Raw genomic sequence first — 13719 nt, forward strand, 5'->3', positions numbered from 1 at the left:
TATACAACCCAACAGCAAAAAAGCCAATCAATCAATGGAAAAATGGGCAAAAGACCTGAATAGACTGTTCTCCAAAGAAGATATGCAGATGGCCAACAAACACATGAAAAAATGCTCAACATCGCTGATTATAAGAGAAATGCAAATCAAAACTACCAGTCAGAATGGCCATCATTAATAAATCCACAAATAACAAGTGCTGGAGGGGCTGTGGAGGAAAGGGAACCCTCCTGCACTGTTGGTGGGAATGTAAACTGGTACAGCCACTATGGAGAACAGTTTAGAGATACCTTAGAAATCTATACATAGAACTTCCATATGACCCCGCAATCCCACTCTTGGGCATCTATCTGGACAAAACTCTACTTAAAAGAGACACATGCACCAGCATGTTCATTTCAGCACTATTCACAATAGCCAGGACATGGAAACAACCTAAATGTCCATCGACAGATGATTGGATTCAGAAGATGTGGTCTATATACACAATGGAATACTACTCAGCCACAGAAAAGAATGACATAATGCCATTTGCAGCAACATGGATGGAACTAGAGAATCTCATACGGAGTGAAATGAGCTAGAAAGACAAAGACAAATACCATATGATATCACTTATAACTGGAATCTAATATCCAGCATAAATGAACATCTCCTCAGAAAAGAAAATTATGGACTTGGAGAAGAGACTTGTGGCTGCCTGATGGGAGGGGGAAGGAGTGGGAGGGATCGGGAGCTTGGGCTTATCAGACACAACTTAGAATAGATTTACAAGGAGATCCTGCTGAATAGCATTGAGAACTTTGTCTGGATACTCATGTTGCAACAGAAGAAAGGGTGGGGGAAAAAATGTAATTGTAATGTATACATGTAAGGATAACCTGACCCCCTTGCTGTACAGTGGGAAAATAAAAAAAATTATTAAAAAAATAAATAAATAAATAAAATAAAGTGGTGCGAATTTTTGTCTCATTTTGTGTTGTAGGAAGAATTTTAGGAGCCAAAACATTTTAACTATATCTATATAATTATATATATATATATATATATATATATACACATATAATTTGTATACATATACAATCATATGCATACAAAAGAGTATTTTAAATTTATTTGAAGATTCAATGGTCTAAAAAATTTTACTTGGAATAGCTGTTGTATCAGGTGACAAGCAAACTCTGAGATCCCCATGGCTTTGCACACTAAAATTTTCTTTCTACTCTGAGTTTGGGTCTATGGCAGGGAGAGGGCTTTTACTCTGGCGACCACCTAAAAGAGCTCAGGTTCCCATAGGAACAGAAGATAGAACTGAGAAGGGTCGTGCTCCAACTCTGCTACACATTAGTCCAGAAATGACACAAACCACGTTCACTTACTGCCCATTGATCAGAACTAGTCACATGGAGTTTCCATGGCTCAGCGGGTTAACAACACGACTAGTATCCATGAGGATGTGGGTTCGATCCCTGGCCTTGCTCAGTGGGTTAAGGTTAAAGATCTGGCATTGCCATGAACTGTGGTGTAGGTCAAAGACAAGGCTAGTATCCCAAGTTGTTGTGGCCGTGGTGTCTGATTCAACCCTTAGCCTGGGAACCTCCATATGCCATGCGTGTGGCCCTAAAAAGACAAAAAAAAAAAAAAAAAAAAAAAACTGGTCACATGGCTTAACTACATGGGAACTGAAACTTATGAAGAGTGGAAGGAATGGGTATTGACTTTTCCAGAGTCATTTTCTGCCAGGAAATCCCAGGACAACAATGATAGTAAATGCATTGCTCTCATGAGAGGTAGAGCTCAAAGAGAAGATGCTTTTGGGAGTTCCCGTCGTGACTCAGTGATTAATGACTCCAATTAGGAACCATGAGGTTGCAGGTTCGATCCCTGACCTTGCTCAGTGGGTTAAGGATTTGGCATTACTGTGAGCTGTGGTGTAGCCTACAGACGCAGCTCAGATCTCGCGTTGCTGTGGCTCTGGCTTAGGCCGGTGGCTGCAGCTCCGATTCGACCCCTAGCCTGGGAACCTCCATATACCGTGGGAGCGGCCCAAGAAATGGCAAAAAAAAAAAAAAAAAGAAGATATTTTTCCTTCCTTCTAGCAAGAACCTGCAGAGGTGGGGAGAAGGACATGGGCACAAGGATATCTGAGATGGCACTGCCACCAGCATCCCTGATCCCCAAGCAAATGTAAAGTTCAAAAAACCAATGAAGAGGACCTGGCAGTCACCACAGGCTAAAAATTTACTAGCGGAGTCATCAGCCTCTAACAGGAATGCCCAACCTCCTGGCTAGAGGCTCCTTTGATCTTCAAGGCCACTGAGACACCTCTCAGTTGGATAAAACCAGAGTCCCCATAAAGAATCAGAGCCTCCAGCCTCCAGGACAGGCTGGATTGCAGTCTGCAGGGAGATGCTGAGGCCGGAGTGACTATTGAGCCCAATATTCACATTCACGAGGTCCCCAATTTTGTATTCATTGTCTTTGTTTATCCTTTTTTTTTTTTTTTTTAGCTTTTTAGGGCCATACCCAAAGCATATGCAAGTTCCCAGGCTAGGGGTCAAATCAGAGCTATAGCTGCTGGCCTATGCCACAGCCACAGCAACGCAGGATCCAAATCTGCAACCTACAGCACAGCTCATGGCAACACAGGATCCTTAACCCACTGATCAAGGCCAGGGATCGAACCCACATCCTCATGGATATTAGTCAGATTCGTGTCCACGATGCCAAGATAGGAACACCCGTGTTGTCATTTCTAATGAGGGATATTGTAAATTTCTACAAATACACCATGCAGATTGCAAGTTTTAAATATATCAGAAAGTGTTTTTTGTCTTGTTTTTAAGATTTATTTGGCCTTTGTTCCTTTTTTAAATACTGGGAACTTCAAAAGCTGGACATTCAAAACTTCAGTCCCAGAGTTCCCCTTGTGGCTCAGCAGGCTGAGAACCCGACATGGTATCCATGAGGATGCGTGTTCCATCCCTGGCCTCACTCAGTGCATTAAGGATCCCGCATTGTGAAACTGTGGCTCCAATTCAGCCCCTAGCCCAGGAACTTCCCTATGCTGTAGGTGCGGCCATAATAAAGAAAAAAAATTTAAAAATAATAAAGAAAAAGAAAGCAAAACTTCAGTCTCTAAAAGCTCTGCGAGGACTCAACAGGGATACACAATCCAGTGAGTTAGTCAACAAAATCAGTTGTGAATGTATGTGAGGGTTAGCACTCTGGAGACCAGCAGCTTACAGCCAAGACCACCGAGAGATCATGAACAAATTCCACCCTGGGAGGGTGACTGACCACACGGACAAGCCAAGGAGACCCACCCATGATGGGGACCCTCAGGTGGTGGGTGTCTGACTCCCTGTGTCTCCGAGAAGAATGTCACGCAGCTGCCAAAGCCTCAAACCGGAATTGAGAGAAGCTCATCAGACTTCCTCACGTGGTGAGTCTCCAGTGTGAGGTGACTGCCTTTACAGGCTGGAAGTCTGGTCCCCAGAGATGGGCGGTCTGACCAGAGGCCCACTGAAGCCCCATCACCTGAGCAAACTCTCCCTGTCACACTGGAGAGAACAGCTGAGGTTCGGCTAAGCATCTACTAAGGAATGGTCACCAAGGTGTCAAGCAGTCCTGCTGGGGGCCCAGCCTGCACTCTGCTCTCTGACCAGGGTCCCCTGAAGTGGATAAAAGGGAACCCAGGACTTACCAGGCTCAATGCCTAAGCTAGCACAGTTGGTTCCACCAGCCCACAGAGACCTCACTGATCACCAGCCCCAAATAATCTCTAAACTGGGCTCTATAAAATCCTCCTCCAAGAGACACACATAAACCAGGGGCCATGTCCTCTGGGCCCCAAACCACCACTCCCTGTGGAGGAAAGAGGCAAAGATAGGCCATCCTCCAAAGGCTCCTGGCGGGGCGACCAAGCAGAAGAAGAAGAAGAAGGCTTGGCCTTGGAGCAGGGTGGGACAGCATGCCTGGAAATGTGGTGTTTGTTCTAGGTGTCTTCAGCCCCTGGGCTGCCTGGGACCTGAGGGAGGAGAGATACCCAGGCTGCAGGTGTGTGGCATCCATGTAGACACTGAACCTGGACCAACTTAAGCAAAGGCTAAGGCCCAATCTGGTTGTTGGGTCATTGTTTTTCTTTCTTCTTCCAGTGGCATCTCATGTTTGAAATTGCATTTTGCATTAAAATATGGGAAATGTGGGAGTTCCCATTGTGGCTCAGTCGTAACAAACCCAACTAGGATCCATGAAGATGCAGGTTCGAACCCTGGCCTCGCTCAGTGGGTTAAGGATTCAGTGTTGCCATGAGCTGTGGTGTAGGTCAAAGATGCGGTGGGATCCTACATTGCTGCAGCTGTGGTATAGGCCGGCAGCTGCAGCTCTTATTTAACCCCTAGCCTGGAACTCCCATATACGGCAGGTGCAGCCAACGAAAAAGAAAGAGAGAGAAAGAAAGGAAGGAAGAAAAAAGGAAGGAAGAAAGGAAGGATGGACAGAAGGAAGGAAGGACAGAAGGAAGGGAGGAAGGAAGGATAGAATAAAAGCAGGAAAGGGCCCATGGGAGGATGTTGTCTTAAGGCTGAATCCTAGAGTGAGCTGGGGAGGGAAGGGGGCTTCCAAGCAGAAGGCTGGCATCACTGGAGAGCACATTTGAGAGGCACATTTGAGAAACTAAAAGAAGCCCAGTCTGAACCTGAAAGACCAAGGAGGAGAGTAAGAGGCAAATAGAGCCTAGATCATGAGGGTTTTCCAGCCACAGAGAAGACTGTGAATTTTATTCTGTGTGCAATTGGAAGGAGTCATAACCAGTGATTATGATATGATCTGATTTACATGATTAGAAGATTATTTTGGAGACCGTGTGAAGAATGGGTTGAAGGAGGAGAAAGATTCAGGAACTGTTAGAATTGTCTACAGGAATGTTGGAATAATCATCTACATAAGTAGCAATAGCAATCTGAGTGAGGGCAGTGACATGTGGGCGGAGAGGGGTAGCCCAGCTGAACATTAAAAGTTGCGTCTTGGACGTCTTAATTTAGATATATCTGTAACACATCCAAGAGATAGTGAGTAGGCAGTTAGATCCACGAACCTAGAATTTATAAATATAAATTTGGAAGTCAGAGGCACAAAACAGTAGTTACATATTTGGGAATGAATAAGTTCACGTGATGTAAGAGCACAGAGGGAGAAGAGGGGCCAGGACCAGGCATTAGGAACTGCCAGAATGTCAATATTAAATAGTTGATGTGTAGCCGATACAGGAAATAGCTTTAAGTATTGTAGCCCTAGCTGTCACCAAGAAGTCTGTGTCCTTGAGCAAAGAGGCTGGATTATGTGGACCCAAGTTCTCTTAATGTTTACCACTCTGTGATTTTACCAAAAGGCATTTTCCCAACCCTGCAATTAGAGGAGTATTGGATGAATTCAGGACTGACATTAAAAAGCTCAGCTAGGACAATACCCACATCATCTCCCCGTGTTTCTTCAGAGAAAACGCTGGGCTGAGTAAATGCAGGGCCTGATCATCCTGTGGAGACAACCCTTAGATCGTAGAAAAGAAAACATTAAATGATAAGAAGGACCAGATATGGATATTTGTCAACTTATAAGTTAAATCGAAGTGAGCTTTTTTGGTGAGAGGATAATTGGGAAAAGATTAGAAGAGCCAGGGAATCCCCTGTCCAGCCAGAGAAACCTGACCACTGTCAGCTTTGCAATGAATAAAAATGAATATTTATTATTCTACCTTTTGCAAAAATAGAAGCAAGATGGATTATTTGAGCCTTTGGATCACCTAAAGCAAATCCTTCTCAAGGCAGTGGGAGGGAGTCTCTCCTTTATGAAGAGCTCCTGGGAAATGGATGGATTTTGTGCAGGACATTGAACTACATGTGGGTTCTTCTAGGTCCTGAGTTATTGTCTCCTACAGGTTATGTAGTTTGGGAAGCTATAGTCAGGAAAAAAATAAGGGGCTGTTATTAATAGAATATTAAAGGAGTTGTATGTATAGTCAGTGTATCAGTTTGTACTTGCTGTGTAACAAGCTGCCTCAAACTTTAGTGGCCCAAAGTATCAAACCTTGGAGTTCCCATTGTGGCATAGTGGAAACGAATCTGTCTAGGAACCATGAGGTTGTGGGTTTGATCCCTGGCCTCACTCAGTGGGTTAAGGATCCAGTGTTGCTGGGGCTGTGGTGTAGGCCAGCAGCAATGGCTCCAATTAGACCCCTAGCCTGGGAGCCTCTATATGCCGTGGGTGTTGCCCTTAAAAAAAGGACAAAAGACAAAACAAAAAGTACCAAACCTTTAAAATTTCCTGCAATTCTATGGGTCAACTGAACGGTTCTGATCTGGGCTGACTTGAATGATCTCTTCCACCAGCTGGACAGCCAACTAGCCCAGGTTTTTTGTGTTGTGGGGCTCCAAGAAAACGTCCATGTGTGAGCACTTTTCAAGCCTCTGTTTGCAAACACATTTGCTACTTGGCCAAAGAAAGTCATCAGCAAGTTCTGATTCATCTGAGAGGGGACTAGCCCAAAGGTATGGATACAATGACATATGCATAACTTTGGGCCATTATTTCCACCATCTATCACAGATAAGAGCTATCGGATGCTATGGAAGAATCTGGAGTTAAAGAAAAAGAGTTCAGGAACCTATGGTGAGAAAGTTAGCACCTGAAAAAATTTTGTAATTCTCCAAAGGAAATTTTAAATGCCGCTATGCCCAGAACACTCTGAACAAAGTTAAAAGGTGAATATAAACTGAAGAAAATATTTTTCCAACAGAGAAGACATACAAAGGACCAATACCCACAAATGTATAAAGAGCTAGTACAAAACAATAAGGAGGAGTTCCCATTGTGGCTCAGTGGTTAACAAACCCGACTAGGAATCATGAGGTTGCGGGTTCAATCCCTGCCCTCGCTCAGTGGGTTAAGGATCCCGGCATTGCCATGAGCTGTGGTGTAGGTCGCAGACGTGGCTCAGATCCCTTGTTCCTATGGCTGTGGCATAGGCTGGCAGCTACAGCTCTGATTCAACCCCTAGCCTGGGAATCTCTATATGCCACAGACGTGGCCTTAAAAAGACAAAAGACAAAAAAAAAAGAAAAAAAGAAAGCTGTAAGGAGAAAACAGGCCCCTTTGTGGACATTTGCCATTTTCTAGACTGGGCCATTTGAGAGCCCAGTACCCCTAGGGAGCAGTGCAGTGGGGGGAGGTGTCCTAGCTTCATCCATCTCCAACCTGCCCCATGATCTTGGCAAAGTTTTCTGTACACAGTCCTGCCTTTGTTCTTAGCCATTTTCTGAGCCTCATTTCAATCTTCCTATCAATTCTGTGAGGCACCCCTCACCCTAAAAAATCAAGCATCTTTCTCTTTCTGACTTACTTCACTCCAGCTATAATGAAAAAAAATAAAAATCATTATATTAAAAAAATCAAGTATCCATCTGCTTGAATTGGTTTCTATGGTTTGCAGCTCTGAACTTCAATGGATGCCCATCCTAGTAGAAAAATGTGCAAAGATTATGAAGAGACAAGTCATAGAAGGCAAAATGCAACAAACCCATGAGAAGGATATGAACCGTATTGTAGTCAGAGACCAACATATAAATACAACACTGATGTTGTTCATACGTAACCCAACAGAAATAAAAAATGATGAGCAATCCCCACAGCAGGGAGAATGCAGAAAACACGCACTTTCCAGCGTGGTTTCTGGAAATGTCTGCTGTGTAACGTTTGAGGACAGCAATTTGACATTTTGTATCAAAACAAAAAATTGCATGTTCAGCAATTCCACTTCCTGGACTTCTACTTAAGGGAATAGTCAGAAAATTATATGAATGGATATACCTACCTGGAGGACCACTGCACTGATGTGTTTCATAGTACAGAAAGATAAAAACTTCATATATAAAAAACAAATATATTAATATATGACATAATTTGTATTATAAATGATTTAAAATGTAACTATATAACATATTTAAAACATATATTTTATGATATTTAGATTATTGTTCAAAGTGTCAAGAAAAGTCACTGGATAGCCTAAGCTGGATGAGATAGAATCTGACTTAGGTTTTTAAATAATATCCTATGCTATGGAAGGAAGAAAGAGAGGAAACAATGGCTGGAAGCAGGCACATCAAATGAGAGCCTCAGTTCAGGTGAGAGAAGATAACTTCTTGGACTAGGTCCATTGCTGTGAAGTTGGGAAGACATGCACAAAGTCAGAATCTATACTTGAAGCTAGATATGAAAGGACTCAGTGATGGATTGGATGCGGAAGCTAAGGTGAAGAGAGGCATTACAGAGGAATCCCAGATTAGGTCTGCTCAGTTGGGTAAGAGTACAGTGTCATTCATGGAGATATGGCAAGAGGAGAGAGTAGCATCATTCATGGAGATAATGGCAAAGGGAGAGGATGTGCAAATCCATGGCTCCTTATGGGCACATTCAGTTTTCAGGTACTTTTAGAGTAAAGCAGTCAGAGAAGCACCTGGATAAATGAGTCTTCTGTGCTCCAAGCCAGGATGTAAACCTAAGAAACATCAGCATACTTGGGGTATTTGAAACATGGGACCTCGGGTGGGGGTTCACTGAGAGCCCCAGAGAGAAGAGGTCCCAGGATGTGGCTCTGCGGATGGCCCAACATTGAGATGTGGAGAGAGAAGGAAGAGGCAGCAGGGAATCGAAGATCCCCCCAGTGAGGCTGAAAGAAAACCAGGCAAGCATCAGGGTATAGACGCCCAGAGAATGCTGAGGCGAGCAAGTCTTCATCTGCAATTGTCTCTGTCTTCCTTAGAGGAATGACCAACTCTGCTTTGTGCCAGAGGGGAGGAAACCTGGCAACACCTTAGTGCTGGGAAAAGATTTTGAGGATGGGTTGCATTTCAAGGTAAGGGAAGGATTCTCAATCACATGCTTTGCTGCTTTTTGCGAAGAAGAAGCTGGCTCATATGATAGGCCACTGAAAACTACTGAGTATGGAGAGGTTTGACAATCAGGTGTATCTGTCAGAATAGGCCAGGCTATGATGCAGTAACAAATAAGCCCTGGGATCTCAGTAGCATAACACAATAAAGTCGTCTTTCTTGATCACATGGAAGGCTGGAGGGATTTGAGTGCCATTCTCTACCTTGTAGCCCTCTGGATCATGTGGTCTCCAAAATCACCAGTGTGGGGGAAGGAGGGATGGAGGAAATACACAGCCTCTTGGCCAGGGAGAAACACACAATACCCCCAGTTTAATTGACTGGACCAAGTCACATGACCTTGCAATTTAATTTCAAGGGAGTGTGGGAAGTACAGATGGGTGAATGTTGAGTAAGTGGTTGCCATCTCTGCCACAATGGACTATAAACCAAGTTCAGAGGAGCAAATCCCCCTTTGAATCCTTCCTACCTGACAACCTGTGCCTCTTTCCACCATTGTTCTGCTAACTCAAGCTTTGACCTTCTCTCTTTTCCTCAGGACTTGGCTCTGCATCACTCAAAAACTAATAGCACCAGAAGGAAACAGTACCTCCATGAGGGATCTGCTTTTACTCATTAAAATGCAAAGAAAGTCTGTATAATGATAGCATTTCTGGCCCATAACAGGGGGAGACAGGTGCCAAGGGGCCAATTATATATTTATCTAATTTGTATAATAATAATGGCTTCTTTTTATTAGGTGCTTACTACATATTGCTGCTATTATTTTTAATGTGATGAGTATTAGTTTGAAAAGCAAGGGAATCAAGTCAAACCCCAAGTCTGGGACTTACTGCCTTGAGGAAATTACTCATTCTCCCAATTCCTTCATTTATTCAATCATTTAAAATGAGGATCTCAGACCAGCCTCCCTTGGAGCCCTACAGAGTATGGATATAACATTCAGTTTTAAGAGCTGTTCAAACAGAAGAAGGGCTAAGAACTGGGGTTCTAAGGAGCATGCATGGCAACCCCAGCTGGACCAGGGGACATTTTTTCCTGAGAGGAAGAGAGAAGAAGGTGGAGGAGGAAAAGGAAGTGAAGTCATTCTGACGGAGGCCTTCGAAGCAGGGCTGGAGGCCCATGTTCCCAGTCCGGGCTGCAGCAATCTTGTAAGTCAATGTAAGGGTATTGGAATTATCATGATTTTTTTTTTAGAGCAATCTGGATTTACCCCTGAGTTGGACACAGGGTCACCTTTTCTGATGGGTGTTTACCTAAAAAAAAGTTGGGGTTCACCAAACAGCAGTGTCGGCTCCAGGGAATAATTCTTTGGGTGTGAGATTCAATATTATTTAAAGACACATCTGAACTTTGCTTGAAAGCATCTTGAATATCACAGTGGGGTGCAGCCCACACTTTGGGGAATTGTCAGGTAATTCATCAAATACAGCTTGCATTGTCTTTCAAAGAAAGATTTGTGCACATAGATCAGATGGAGATAGAAGTGGGACTGGGGCTGCATCCAGGAATAAATGAGGGAAGCAGTACTTTAGAGTCAGAATCCTCTAATCAGAGGATGCTTTCCTAGCCAGTCCAACAACTCAAGACCTTTCAGCAACTGCCCCCCCCACCCCAAATTCCCCCATCAGAAAGGTCTTCCTCTGTATCCTCTTCACACAGGAAACCACTTTCAAGATGTGGTTGAAAAACAAGTTGCCAGCAAGTTATTAACAGCCAAAGACACTTAACATAAAATCTTTCTTTGGGGATTTTCAGTGATGTGGAGAACATACTTCAACACAAAGAAATCGTTGTGTGAATGGGGAACTTTGGAGAACAAAGTACAGCAGGTATAAGGATTATTCAAAATAGGGGACCCCCTCCTTTGAACCGCTATTTTCTCAAACTGTACCTCACAAGTACACCTATTATCTGAGAGGAATGCCTGCCACACGTATATAACATACATGCAATGTATACCAGTGTTTAGAAAGTAATGAGATGAAGATTCATTGGGGACTTGGAGATTCCAACTCCTTGCATTTTAGTTAGGGTGCCACATGCCCCATGTTGCCCAGAATCATGCCAGTTTGCCTGTGCATCGTGTCATTCTTACCAGCAATCTCCTCTTTGCACTCAAAATTAAACTAAACCATTATCCTAATAAAATGAATCCATGTGCCAGCTCTTTTAGATGTATATTTATTCAAAGAACATATAGGTTCATGAGAAAGAGACTCTACACATTACAAATAGGTGGTGTTCTGAAAGCTAAATAAATGGATTGCTTGGAATTTGGATACCACTATCCCTTAGGAATGATGGTGGTTGGGTTCTGGAGATGTTTTGTGATCCGGGGATCCCCAGTCTGCTCTCTTCCATTCTTCTCTGCCCCAAAAGGTGGATCTGAATGGTCTGCATCCACTGCCCCCCTTGCTCTTTGGCTTCCGGAGGGGTTCACCCAGTAGCGGGGAGAGGAGGTGGAGACCTTGACTCCCCTGGCTCCCTGCCCACTTAGCAGGAGCTGGTTTTGTGTCTCTTTACCAAAGGGACCTGGCTGATATCCCTCCCCACAAAGCTCTCTGTCTCCAAGTTGACAACTGCTTGTCTCATTGTCCCTTCAGGTCTAGACGTGGCACCAAAGGTTTCTGATCACCACTGTCCAGGCTACTGCAACATCCCTTGAGATTGCTCTATATTCTGCCCTCATCTTCAAAAACAATCCCCTTATTCAATTCTTCTAAATTGCCTAATTTGAATGCCATGCATTTCCTCCCTGACTCGTGAGATTCTTTTGTGGACCATTCCACGAAGAAACCAAGTGCCACATAACCCTTTGTCCTATGGGAAACTCATTCCACAGAACGAGGCAGATTGCTGGGAGATCCTCCACTCTCCATGCCCCACCAGGAGGGGGAGCGCTCACCCTCTTGTGTTGAGTAGATGGTGGTAAACAGCACCACCTTCAGTCCCAAGATTCCTGCACCTCCGTGGAACCAGAGGGGAGGGCTGTAAGGAGTCCCTCACTGCAGGCGGCAATCATGCGCAGACACGGCAAGCAGCGGGATCCCCTCAGCTATCACTTATGAGCTCAAATAAGGGTTTGTAAGTCAGAGGTGCCTTAAGTAAGTATATGTATACCTTCGTGCATAGAAATGGTAACTGACTCATCACGTTATTTATTGAGTGACGTCTGTGCACCAGGCATTGCACGTGGAGAACTTTACATCTCTTTTTTTTTAATGTAATGATTTCTTTTTCATTATAACTAGTTTATAGTGTTCTGTCAATTTTCTACTGTACAGCATGGTGACTCAGTTACACATACACTTATAGATTCGTTTTTTGTACATTTCATGCTCCATCATAAGTGGCTAGACATAGTTCCCAGTGCTCCACAGCAGGATCTCATCTCTTTAATCCACAAGACAATCAAGAATTACAGATAGCCAGATAGATAGATAGATATTGATATATACACACTTCTTGATTTATGTAATATGTACAAGTCATATCAAATTATCTGCAATTAAAACTTGAGCTTAAGGAGTTCCTGTCACCATGGCTCAGCAGTTAATGAAATGGACTATCATTCGTGAGGACGCAGGTTCAATCCCTGGTCTCACTCAGTGGGTTAAGGATCCAGTGTTGCCGTAAGCTGTGATGTAGGTCACAGATGTGCCTAGGATCCCACGTTTCTGTGGCTGTGGCATAAGCTGGTGGCTATAGCTCTGATTGTACCTCTAGCCTGGGAACCTCCATATGCCACAGATGAAGCCCTGAAAAGGCAAAAAAAAAAAAAAAGAAACAAACAAAAAAAATGAGCTTAAAGGTGCAGTTGAGACAAAGACAACTCTCTCCAGAAACTGAAATCTGAGAAGTTAAGTGGCTCACCTGTGCAGGCACTTTGGAAAGTCATGGTGGAAATCAGTGGATTTCGGAGGCCCCATTATGGCTCAGTGGGTTAGGAACCCAACATAGTGTCCGTGAGGATGCGGGTTCGATCCCTGCCCCCACTCAGTGGATTAAGGTCCCAGCATTGCCACACTGCAGCCTAGGTTGCAGCCACAGCTCGGATCTGGCATTACTGTGGCTGTGGTGTAAGCCTGCAGCTGCAGCTCTGATTTGACCCTTAGCCTGGAAACGTCTATATGCCACAGATGCGGACTTGAAAGAAAGAAAGAAAGAAAAAAAGAAAGAAAGCCAGTAGATTTCATGCTGGCCTCTCAGAATGATATCTAACTGATTGGTTGGCGTACCCATTGGAGAGAGTAAGCCATTTGGTATTTTCTGGTGGGCAATAAACACAGTGTCAAGATCGTTCATAAGTGAAGATGTATGGCCATGAAGTCAGGATCCTCCAGTTCAAGCGATGAACTCATCTCATTCATAGTTAACACGAATATATTACACAAGGAATAGTAGCCAGAGGATCTTATCGTGGCTACTACAGGAATAATCACATTGACACAGGTCCACTGAGAGGCCCTGGGAGGAAGAAAGCCATTTCCAGCTGGCTAAGGAGAGCAAACCAAGATGCCCAAGACCACCGCAGGCACATTCATGGAGGAGAAAAATGAGCAAAGACAATGTGCTGTCACACTCGGTTCAGCTGCAGCTCAGTCTGTAGGGAAATCCTATCGTCTGTTAGCTCAGGGCGAGGTCACGGATCTTCAGGAGGAACCAGGGGATGGACACACCTCAGGGTCTGGCTCCGGGCTCTTCCTTTTTTGGCCACCATATCAAGTCCATATCCACTCTCAACTCTTAGGAGCACTGGGAGGAT

This window comes from Sus scrofa, chromosome 10 (assembly GCF_054392235.1).
Source record: "Sus scrofa isolate SSC_HxYL_T2T_F1_AM1 chromosome 10, Sscrofa_HxYL_maternal_Yorkshire_Landrace_v2.0, whole genome shotgun sequence".
NCBI classification, from domain to species: Eukaryota; Metazoa; Chordata; class Mammalia; order Artiodactyla; family Suidae; genus Sus; species Sus scrofa.